Below are 9,807 nucleotides of genomic sequence, written 5' to 3'. Positions count from 1 at the left end.
TGGAGCTTCCCTTGAACACTCAGGGAATGTAACCTGAGGCTCTGTTCCACACGATCTCATCTTCATGGGTTCTTTCTTTCTTAACAACTCTTAGTCTTGCAGAAAGATGCACCCACACGTGCTTCCGTCTGACCTCCGTCACCTCTCAACCTGGACTTCTCCTCCAGCCATTTCTCTCCACAATCCTGCCTTCCATCAACCCTGCTGTCTTCCTCCACCCTGAGGTGCTCTGAGTGTGAACCAAGGTCTTTCTCTTTCCCAGAAAGCACAACTCCCACCTAGTTTTAGTGCATGATAAGACTTCACAAATGGCAGGAGAATACTGTAAGACAATTACTATGCCAAGATGGAAAATTCAGACCATGTACCAGATACCCTACTCCCAGAAACCATGAACTGAGCTCCTGCATATGGACCAGCTGTTGGCTGCTTCCTTCTGAGACTCCGTCTACAGCCCTGGTCAGGGGCCACCCCAACTCCCTTGACTCTGTACTCACTTACTGTAGGCCAAGTTTCTCTCAATCTGTCTTAATGTCCCAGACCAGCCTTTTACACTATTACGTATAAAAGTCTTGTTCCTCATTCTCCAGAATGTCTTGGTTATAAAATGGAGTTTGGCCTTTTCTTTCCGACTAAATTCCCCCTTGAAATGCTGTTCTCAGGCAAAGAAGCCAACTTCCTCTAAAAGTACATTCTTGAGCAATAGGTATAAACTACACAGGTGGCTTTCAGATGGTAATTTTATATGCAGTTTTTCTTTTTAGACAAGGCTACTCATAGATGATCCCATTGTATACAATGTATACAGCCCAGACCTTGAACTTATTGATTTCTTCTTGCCTATCTTCCCTTAACAACAAGAACATAAGTTTCATAAGGGTGTGATTTTGGGGGTTGTGTGTCATTATCTAAATCAGTGTCTGACACCTAGTAGGCATTCAGTAGACATTTGTCAAGGGAATAAATCTTATTTAGCCCTCAGTTTAAGCCTACAGGATAGATATTATTAGGCTCATTCTACAGAAGAGGAAAAGATGCTACAAGAACATAAGCAGCTTTTCCGGAATCCCATGGATGGGAGGTTACAGAACACTGTGGACGGGCTTCAGAGCCAGTGTTATTTCTGCTACATTTACTTGTTATCATTTTGTTCCCGACAGTAGCTGTCAGGTCTAGCCTGTCTCAGCTTTGTTCAGGGCTTTGTCTGAATGTAACCAGGCATTTAAAGAGGACTGCTTCTTAGGGTAGTGACAGTGGTGGTGCTAGAGACCCAAGGGGAAGGTGAAATGCAACAGAATGGAGGCAGGACCACATAATCCAAGGGCCTTATCCTTCTTGAATTCCTCCTTACTAGGCTCAATGCTCACCTTCGCTAAATACAAAATGAAACAAACACCCTAGTACCTGGTAGACTTCACTGGGTTTTTCAGCATGGATTTGTTTCACATTTGAGCATCCATTGTTCTCTCTCTTTGGTCCAAACTTTAGTCTTGAAGAGTGTATTTTGGTGCTATAGAACAGAGCAAACTTGGGGTGATCAACAGTGGAATTCATAAATTTGAAACCCTGGGGCACACAGTGCCAAGCCTATGTACCCACAGGCCACCATGAGTTAAAAAAAGAAACAGGATAAAGAGTGAAAAAGACAAGAAATGCTTGGAAAGTCACACTGTGTGTCTTGTTAGCTTTGCTACTAGCATGGGATATAACTCAAACTAGGGATGTAGTAAATACCTGATGGTTGACTAACTGGATGAATTCCGATTCACCCTATGCCAGTTTGTTCTTGAGGATCTCCAGGATCTTCTGAAGGACAATAGAGCTGGTAGCTTTATGGACTCACACCTAAAGATGTCAAGACTCCTGACTTTATATGTCTGAAATTCAGTGAATTGTAGGGACGAGCTAACATACACAAAAATGGGAGAGGCTGCCCAACCAAAGTCCCTCCAGTACACAGGTCTGTGTCAGCCTACTCCATCTGGCAAACATTTCATTCACCTGCTCTCTAGACAAGTGATGAAGTGGCCATCTTTGTTAGATGCCTCCATCTCCCTGGCCTGCTAGATTGGTTGAAAGTTGCATTGAATTAGGAAGTCACATTTCTCCTGTTTCTTTTGTATCTAAAATCAATAGGGAAGATTCTACTTCTCTCTGGCTGTGAACTTATTAGGGACTAGACGTGAACACAGTATTGCTGATGGCTGGGTTCCTGCCATCCAGAGAAACTGGTTTAAGAGACTGCTGCTGGCATTATTCATAATAGCCAAAAGGTAGAAACACCCAATTATCTGTCAATTTATGCATGAGAAATGAAATGGGCTATTAATCAGCCATAAAAAGGAAGGAAGCAATGATTTCTATTACATAGGAAAACTTTGACAACATGACATTAAGTGAAAGCAGCTAGTCACAAAGGACCACATATTGTATGATTTTATTTATATGAAATATTCAGAAAAGGCAGCTTTATTGAGACAGAAAGCAGATTAGTGGTTAGTGTTGTGGGTGAGGGGAAGGTTGCGTGATGGCTAAGAAGTGCAAGGTTTCTTTTTAAATAGTGAAAATATTCTAAAATTGATTATGGTGATGGACACACAACTCTGAACATACTAAAGGCCATTGGATTGCACACTTTAAATGGGCCACTTGTGTGATATGTCAATGATATCTCAATAAAGCAGTTCAAAGAGGGAGAGAATGCTGCTAACAAAAAGAGAAGCAGAGACAAAAGAGGGACAGAGAGGATTCAGATGGTGCTTGAGTCCCTAGTTCTGGACTTTAATTCTGCATATTCTATCCTTGCTTTTTCCAAAATTTGGTTTGTTGTGCCAATAAAATCCCTATGCCTCCTTTTCTCTCCTTCCCTTTCCTTTTTTCCTGCTTCCTCTAATTCAAGTTGGGTTTCTGTTACTTGCCATAACAGCCTTCCTTTTACGTTTAGAGGGTAGTGGGGCTGTGCCCCTCCATCAGAAGACTGATTTTCATGTCAAATAGAACATGACCACAGGTCTTTATACATGATGGATGCTTGATAAATGTTTATTGACCTTAAAGAAACATTTCCAAACTGAAATGACGAAGCTTTACCCATGGGGACTTGAGTCCAAAGAGCCTCTTCGTTCAGCTCAAGCTGGTTTTCTTTGATGATATTATGCCAAGTTATTTCCAAAACCCTATCTGGGTGATTTTTTCTGGCATTCATAATTTCCCCTGAAGGAAAATTTCAACTTTCACTTGCTGCCTTAAATTGAACTGAACTGTATGGAGGGACTTGAAGGCCAATTTTTGAGTGTTTCCACAAGTTTCTAGGTGGTGTTGTGAAAATGAAAGAACTTTTCAAACCCAAGCAATGAGATAATTACAGGTCAGAGTGGACAGAACTGCGCGTGGAGGCTGGCAATGGCAGCACCATTGGCCCAACACAGATCAGTCTTCCGCATGCAAACACACACACACACCCCTACTCACACCCATGTCTCTGTAAACAAAGATAGTTTGTGTTGCCGGATATTTTCCTTGACTATTTCTGGCCTATGAGGCTATTAAGGGAAAAAAAAATGCTAGTGAATTTTCTTTTAGACTCATTCAAATATATGGAAAATACATCTCCATGCTGCAGTACAATGATTATTTTTAAACTCCTTATAGAACATGTGCATATCAGTGGTGCTCAAACTTGAGCGTGCATCGTAAGCACCTGGAGGGCTTGTTAAAACACAAGTCACAGGGCCCCATTCCCAGAGTTTCTGATTCAGTGGGTCTAGAGCAGGCCTGGAAATGTGCATTCCTAACAAGTTCCCAGGGGATGCAGATGCTGCAGGCCTGGGGACCACTGTGAGAGCCACTGACTTACAGTATATGGTTGGGGGCTTCATTGTTTAAACCTGGTATTTAATCATCTTATAGGTTATTTAAATTGGTTATATAAATTGGAATTTGACCCAGGGACCTGGATGTGAAAGTTTCATAGCTCATTTCTAATTCACAAAGCGCCCATTTAAATTAAATCATCATTACTTTAGTTTTCCAATGTTCCATTGCAAACACCAGTTTTTGTCCAGTTCCATGGTCGCCGTTTCCACATTGGCTCACTCCCAACATCATTATAATCCTTCTGGGACCACCGGAAATGTGAATTCCCAACTGTACAGGGTCTAGCAAAGAAAGAAGAGGAGGTAGGAGGAGTGGGTGGATTCTAAGCTATCATCTGCACAGCCATCTAAAAATAAGTCCTCTAAGTCAAGAAGATTGGCCTCAAGATGAAAATGAGATGATTAAGAACATTTTGCAGAATTGCATCTGAGGTATATAAGTCATTACGTGACATTTCCCTTTTTCCCTCCACTGGGAGAAGAGTAATGTGCTGAAATGCCTAAATACCAAACTTCGTGTGACTTCAAATAAAATTATGAGAAAGGGCAAGTCAGCACAAGGGACACAAGGAATTTCAGTGCTCAGCTTTAAAATGTTTGTGCTAAGCTTAAGTCCTCCAAAAGAGCAGTGTTCCATGTATGCATGGTGTGCAGGAACACAGAAGATGTTCTTACATGCATGTATCTGTGTCTTTTATTAGACTTTTGGATCTATCAAAATTTTTAATGTAATGTATACAGAGAATTGCATACCGAACTGTACAGCTTGAATTTTTACAAACTGAACACACCTATGTAATCAGTATCCAGATAAAGGAAGAAGTCATTACCATCTCCCCAGAATCCTCCCTGTGCTCCCTCAAGCTACTCTCTCCCCTTGAGGTAACCACTATCTAGTCTTCTGACAGCATATAGATTTGCCCTTTATGTCTGCTTTTATGTAAATGGAATCACACAGTATATTTTTATGTCTGACTTCTTTCATATTTGTGAGAACAATCAAGCTCTAACACACTAAAAATTTAATGTTGTGATTGGAAAAGTCATACACATGGTAAAATGAAGAAGCAAAAATCAAACAAAGCCAAAGGATATAGAATATAAATAAGTAGGTCTGTGTGAGGTTTGGTGGTAGGTATTCCATTGTGTGGATACACCTTAATATATTAACCCTTTCTACTGCTGATACGCATTTGGGTAATTTCCAGTTTCGGACTATTATGTCTAGAACTATGGACTTTTCAGTATACTTCTCCCGATGAACATATGTATGCACTTCTGTTTGGTTTTGAGAATGGACTTCTAGGTCATAGATGATGCATAAGGCCAGCTTTAGGAGATACTGACAAATCCATAGTAGTTTCTAAAGGGGTTTTCCCAATGCATACTTGACCCAGGAGTACATAAATACTCCAGTTTCTCCACATTCTCAGAAAATGTGAAAAATTCCCATCTTATTTACTTTTTAGCCATTCTGTTATTGTGTAGTATTATCTCAATGTATGTTAAATTTATATTTCATAATGACTAATGGAGATGAACACTTTTTCATCTGTGGGTTTTTGTTGTTGTTGTTTGCCATATAGACATTATCTTCTTTGGCAAAGTATCTGTTTAAGTCTTTTGTCCATTTCTTACTGATTCATAGAATTCTTTACATATTCAGGGTGTAATTCCTTTGTCAGATTATCTGTATTGTGAATATCATCTCCTACTAGGTGAGTTTCTTTTCCACTCTCTTTTCAGTGTCTTTGATTACCGTTTTTCCTTTTATGATGATCACTTTTGGTGACCTGTTTTAGAAGGCTTTTTGTCTACTGCAAGCTCACAAAGATGGGCTCTTCTGTTTTCTTCCAAAAGTTATTGTTTTACCTTTTATGTTAAAATCTGTAGTCTATCTGGAACTAATTTTCATCTATAATATGAAGTAGGAGTCAAAGTTCTTTTTTTTTTTCTGAGTGGGTATCCAGCATCATTTATTAAAAAGACCATCTTGTCCTCATTTGTGTCTTGTATAGACCTGAAAGACTTCTTTTGGATATCCTTTCAATTTTTTATTCAAGGTTGCTCTTGGATATATTTTTTTTTCTTATTTTCACAAGCACAATTCTTGACTTTGGTTGGTGTCTTCCCCCTGGACCTTTGCCACAACCATCCTACCTGGCATCTCTGTTCCCACAACGCGGTCACTCTAGTGGCTATTCTCCTCTCATTATTCTCAGTAATTCTAGGTTAATTATCCTAATCCACATTTGCATCACATTAAATGAGTGAAGAGGTATGTATATTAATTTTCTGTGGCTGTTGTTATAAATTGCCAGAAATTTAGTGGCTTAAGACCACAGAAATGTATTCTCTCACAGTTCTGGAGGCCAGAAGTCTGAAATCAGTGTCAGTGGCTAAAATCAAGGTGTCCCCAGGACCACATTCCCTCTAGAGGTTCTGGGGGAGAATCTGTTCCTTGCCTTTTCCAGGTTCTGGTGGTTCCTGGCATCCCTGGCTTGTGGCTACATCACTGTGATCTCCCAGTGCAGCATCTTCAAATCTCTCTCTGGTCCATCTTCACATCACCTCCTTTGTGTGTGTGCTCAAATCTCCTTCTGATTCCCTCTCATAAGGAAATGTGTGATTGCATTCAGGCCCTTACTCCCCTCCCCAACCCCCTGCCCCCTTAACCCTCCCATCTCAAGATACGTATCTTAATCACATCTGCAAAGCTCCTGTTTCCATAAGAGGTAACATTCACAAGGTTCCAGGGATTAGAACCTGATATTTTAAGAGAGGGAGATGTGCTGTTTTTCAGCCTATCCCAAAAGGTTCCAGTCAAGCCCTAATGTGTTTTAAAATTTTAATTTTGTGATTAAAAAAATAATGCTCACATGTGATAAAAAATTCAAACAATGCCAAAGGGTATAAAGGAAAAGTGGACTCATTCAACTCTTCAGGCCTCATTCCAGTCCCTTTCCTCAGAGCCAAGAGCTTTCTGTGTATTAATTCTAGAAGCATTCTCTGGATATGCAGCATATATGGGGTATGTGTATGTATTTAACTAGTTTTCAATTTATGGATATTTAACTTGCTTGTAGTCTTTTGCTATCATAGACAATGCAATGAACATCTCTGTATTTACAGCCTCAAGCTATTTGCTTCTAGAGGATGAATTCCTAGAGATGAAATTGCTGGCTCACAGAGTATATGTTTTAGTCTGTTTGGGCTTGTAAACAACAGACATTTACTTCTCATAGTTCTGGAGGCTGGATGACCAAGGTCAAGGTGTCAGCGCAGGCTGATTCGGTGAGGGTCCTTTCCAGGTGCTAGACCACTGACTTCTTGTTGTATCTTCACATGGCAGAGAGCACAGGACACTAATCCCATGCATGAGGGCTACACTCCTATGACCTCATCTAATCCTAGTTACCTCCCAAGGGCCCCACCTCCTAACACCATCACATTGTGGGTAGGGTCAGTGGGGTGGGTATGGTTTCAACATATGAATTTGGAAGGGGATGCAAACATAACAGTATGTGAATTAAAATTTTTGATACAAATTGCCAGCTGTCTGCAGAGGCAGAGACTGTCTTGATTTCTGGTCCCACTACCCATGTACCCTATTACTTTTCACATCACATGAAAATTGATCACTTGTTTCAGGGCAACTAGTTGGGACTGCAAGCATGCTGCAGGAAGGAGGGATTAGAAGCAGTGCAAAGACTGATGCAGTTGTCTGGCTCCGACAGAACAACGTCTGGGGCCAGAGAAAAGAACCCATCTGAAATGAATGAACCTGTAAGATGGGGACTGCCTACCTGGTTGGCAAGGCCCAGTGTCAAATGCAAATGTGGGTCTACTGTTCAAAAATTGGTAAGACTTTCAATGAGGTGACAGGAGAGCATTAAACCAAGAGCAGGGCTCTTCTCAGCATAGGGCCTGGGGTGCTCGTCCATGAAACTGGCCTGCAGAAGGCTTGGCAATAGATATACAATGGAGCACAATGAAGAATTAAAATCCCAGGAACTTAAGAACATAAAGTGAACGAAAGGTATCACACCATTATCTCCATCATCATCCATGACACTATCATCGGAACCATCTGTTTGTTGAGTGCCAAATACCTCTAGCACATTTTGAACATCCCAGAGGAGAGAAGCTGTGTGTTTGTCCTGGGCGACTTATAATTCAGTTGAGGCCAGAGTCAGGAAATGATAACAAATAATGGAGGGGGTGATGCTTCAGTCCTAGTGTGAATCAGGATCAGCTAAGGGAACTTGATACTACTACCAAGGTCCTGTTCACTGAGGTTGGACTTCTGTATCTTCTATTAGCTTTCCATGCGATTCTGACGCACACTAAAGTTGGAGACCCACTGAAAGGGACCCACTGCTGTATGATACTGTCAGGATATTGACAGTGCCCGCTACAGGGGTGCCATGAGGCTTTGGACGAGGTTCTCAAGCTTGAGTGAGTACTGGAATCAGCCGGGGATCTTGTTAAAATGCCGGTTCCTGATTTCACTACTTGAAATTCTTATTCTGTGGGTCTGGAGCAGGGACTCAGAAGCTGGCATTTCATTCTGAGGTAGATATTTGAGGACCACAGTTTAAAAACACTGGTCCCTGGTTTCCAGGGAAGTTGTTTCAGAAGTTGATGCTTGAACTGGGATTTGAGGGGAGAATAATCCTTAAATGAGGGAGGAGGGGAGAGAGAGAAGAGGGTACAGGGCCTTCATGGAGTGAGAAAAAGCAGAGAAGTAGGAAGATAAACGCCATTTTTTTTGGCAAAAAAGAGTATTCCAGTTGTCTGGTATACAAGCTGGTAGGGGGAAGCAGGTGACGGCTGGATCAGACAAGACAAGCCCTCCCTGTGTCTCCCCCATCAAGGCCACTAGGCACATGAACTTCTCTTCACAGATCATGGCTGCAGTGGTGTATTATCACTGGAGATGTTCATTCGGAAGCCTTCCAACTCCAGCAGACACACAAGTCTTCATATCTGCCTGGTCCTGAGAGCCCTGTGTCCTTCTCAACACCAGCCTCCTGGAGGGATTTAAGAACTTTTATCCTAGATCTGAGTTCCAAACTTCTGTAGTTCATTGCATGAGTGCTGCTTTATCGTTGCTTCTTAAAACATGCCAAGTCAAGAAAAAACATGAGCTCCATTTGGCTGCCTGCTCCTCCCCACCGCCTCATGGGCTGTTGGGTGCCCACTGCATTTCTCCTACATCAACCTCCAGGCTGCTCAGCAAGGCAACTTTCTGAGTTGTTCTGATGTGGAGTCTGGTCAAAGCTGACTGAAGCCCAGAAGGCACTCAGCTTAAATTCCAGGCTGAGGAGTGGTAGCTGGAAAGGGGTTATTTATATATTCCTCAGCTTGGAATAGTAAAACATTTTAAAAGGTATGGTGTTTAATCATGTCTGAGCCTGAGAAATGTGGAGCTCCTGAGAGGAATTCAGCTTCATGAGGATAAAAGTAAGAAATTGGGAGCTTCTCCTGTCCAGCTTTCCAAAATGTTCTTGAATCTCTTGGCCTCTTTTCCCCACTTTGTTTTCTTATAGTCTAATTTGGGTTATGAAATACTGCATTTAAGACTAATGCTCACTGCACCAAGATGTTGAGTATTCAACTTCTGATTTCTCTTACCATTACAGGCAGGTCTCCCCAGTGTGTATTCCTTGCCAAGAGAAGAAATGCAATTCAAAGTGAATTGCTCAGTAGTATTTTGTACCAGCTAATTACCATTTTCAAATACTTCGGATTTCCTTTTCATTTATCATGGTCAGTCTTGAAGAGGTAGGTAGCTTTTTGGATTCTCATACGAAGGGGATGAAGTCCACCAACAAAAGGTGCTGAATAGAAAGCTAGGCAAACTCTCTTTCCAGGAGACCAAGCCTATCATTTCTGTCACATTCTTAGCCTCTCCTTACCCAGTGTCTGA

Source organism: Camelus ferus, chromosome 3, assembly GCF_009834535.1.
Source record: "Camelus ferus isolate YT-003-E chromosome 3, BCGSAC_Cfer_1.0, whole genome shotgun sequence".
NCBI classification, from domain to species: Eukaryota; Metazoa; Chordata; class Mammalia; order Artiodactyla; family Camelidae; genus Camelus; species Camelus ferus.
The sequence above is the reverse complement of the archived record's forward strand: the minus strand, read 5'-3'. Positions refer to the sequence as shown.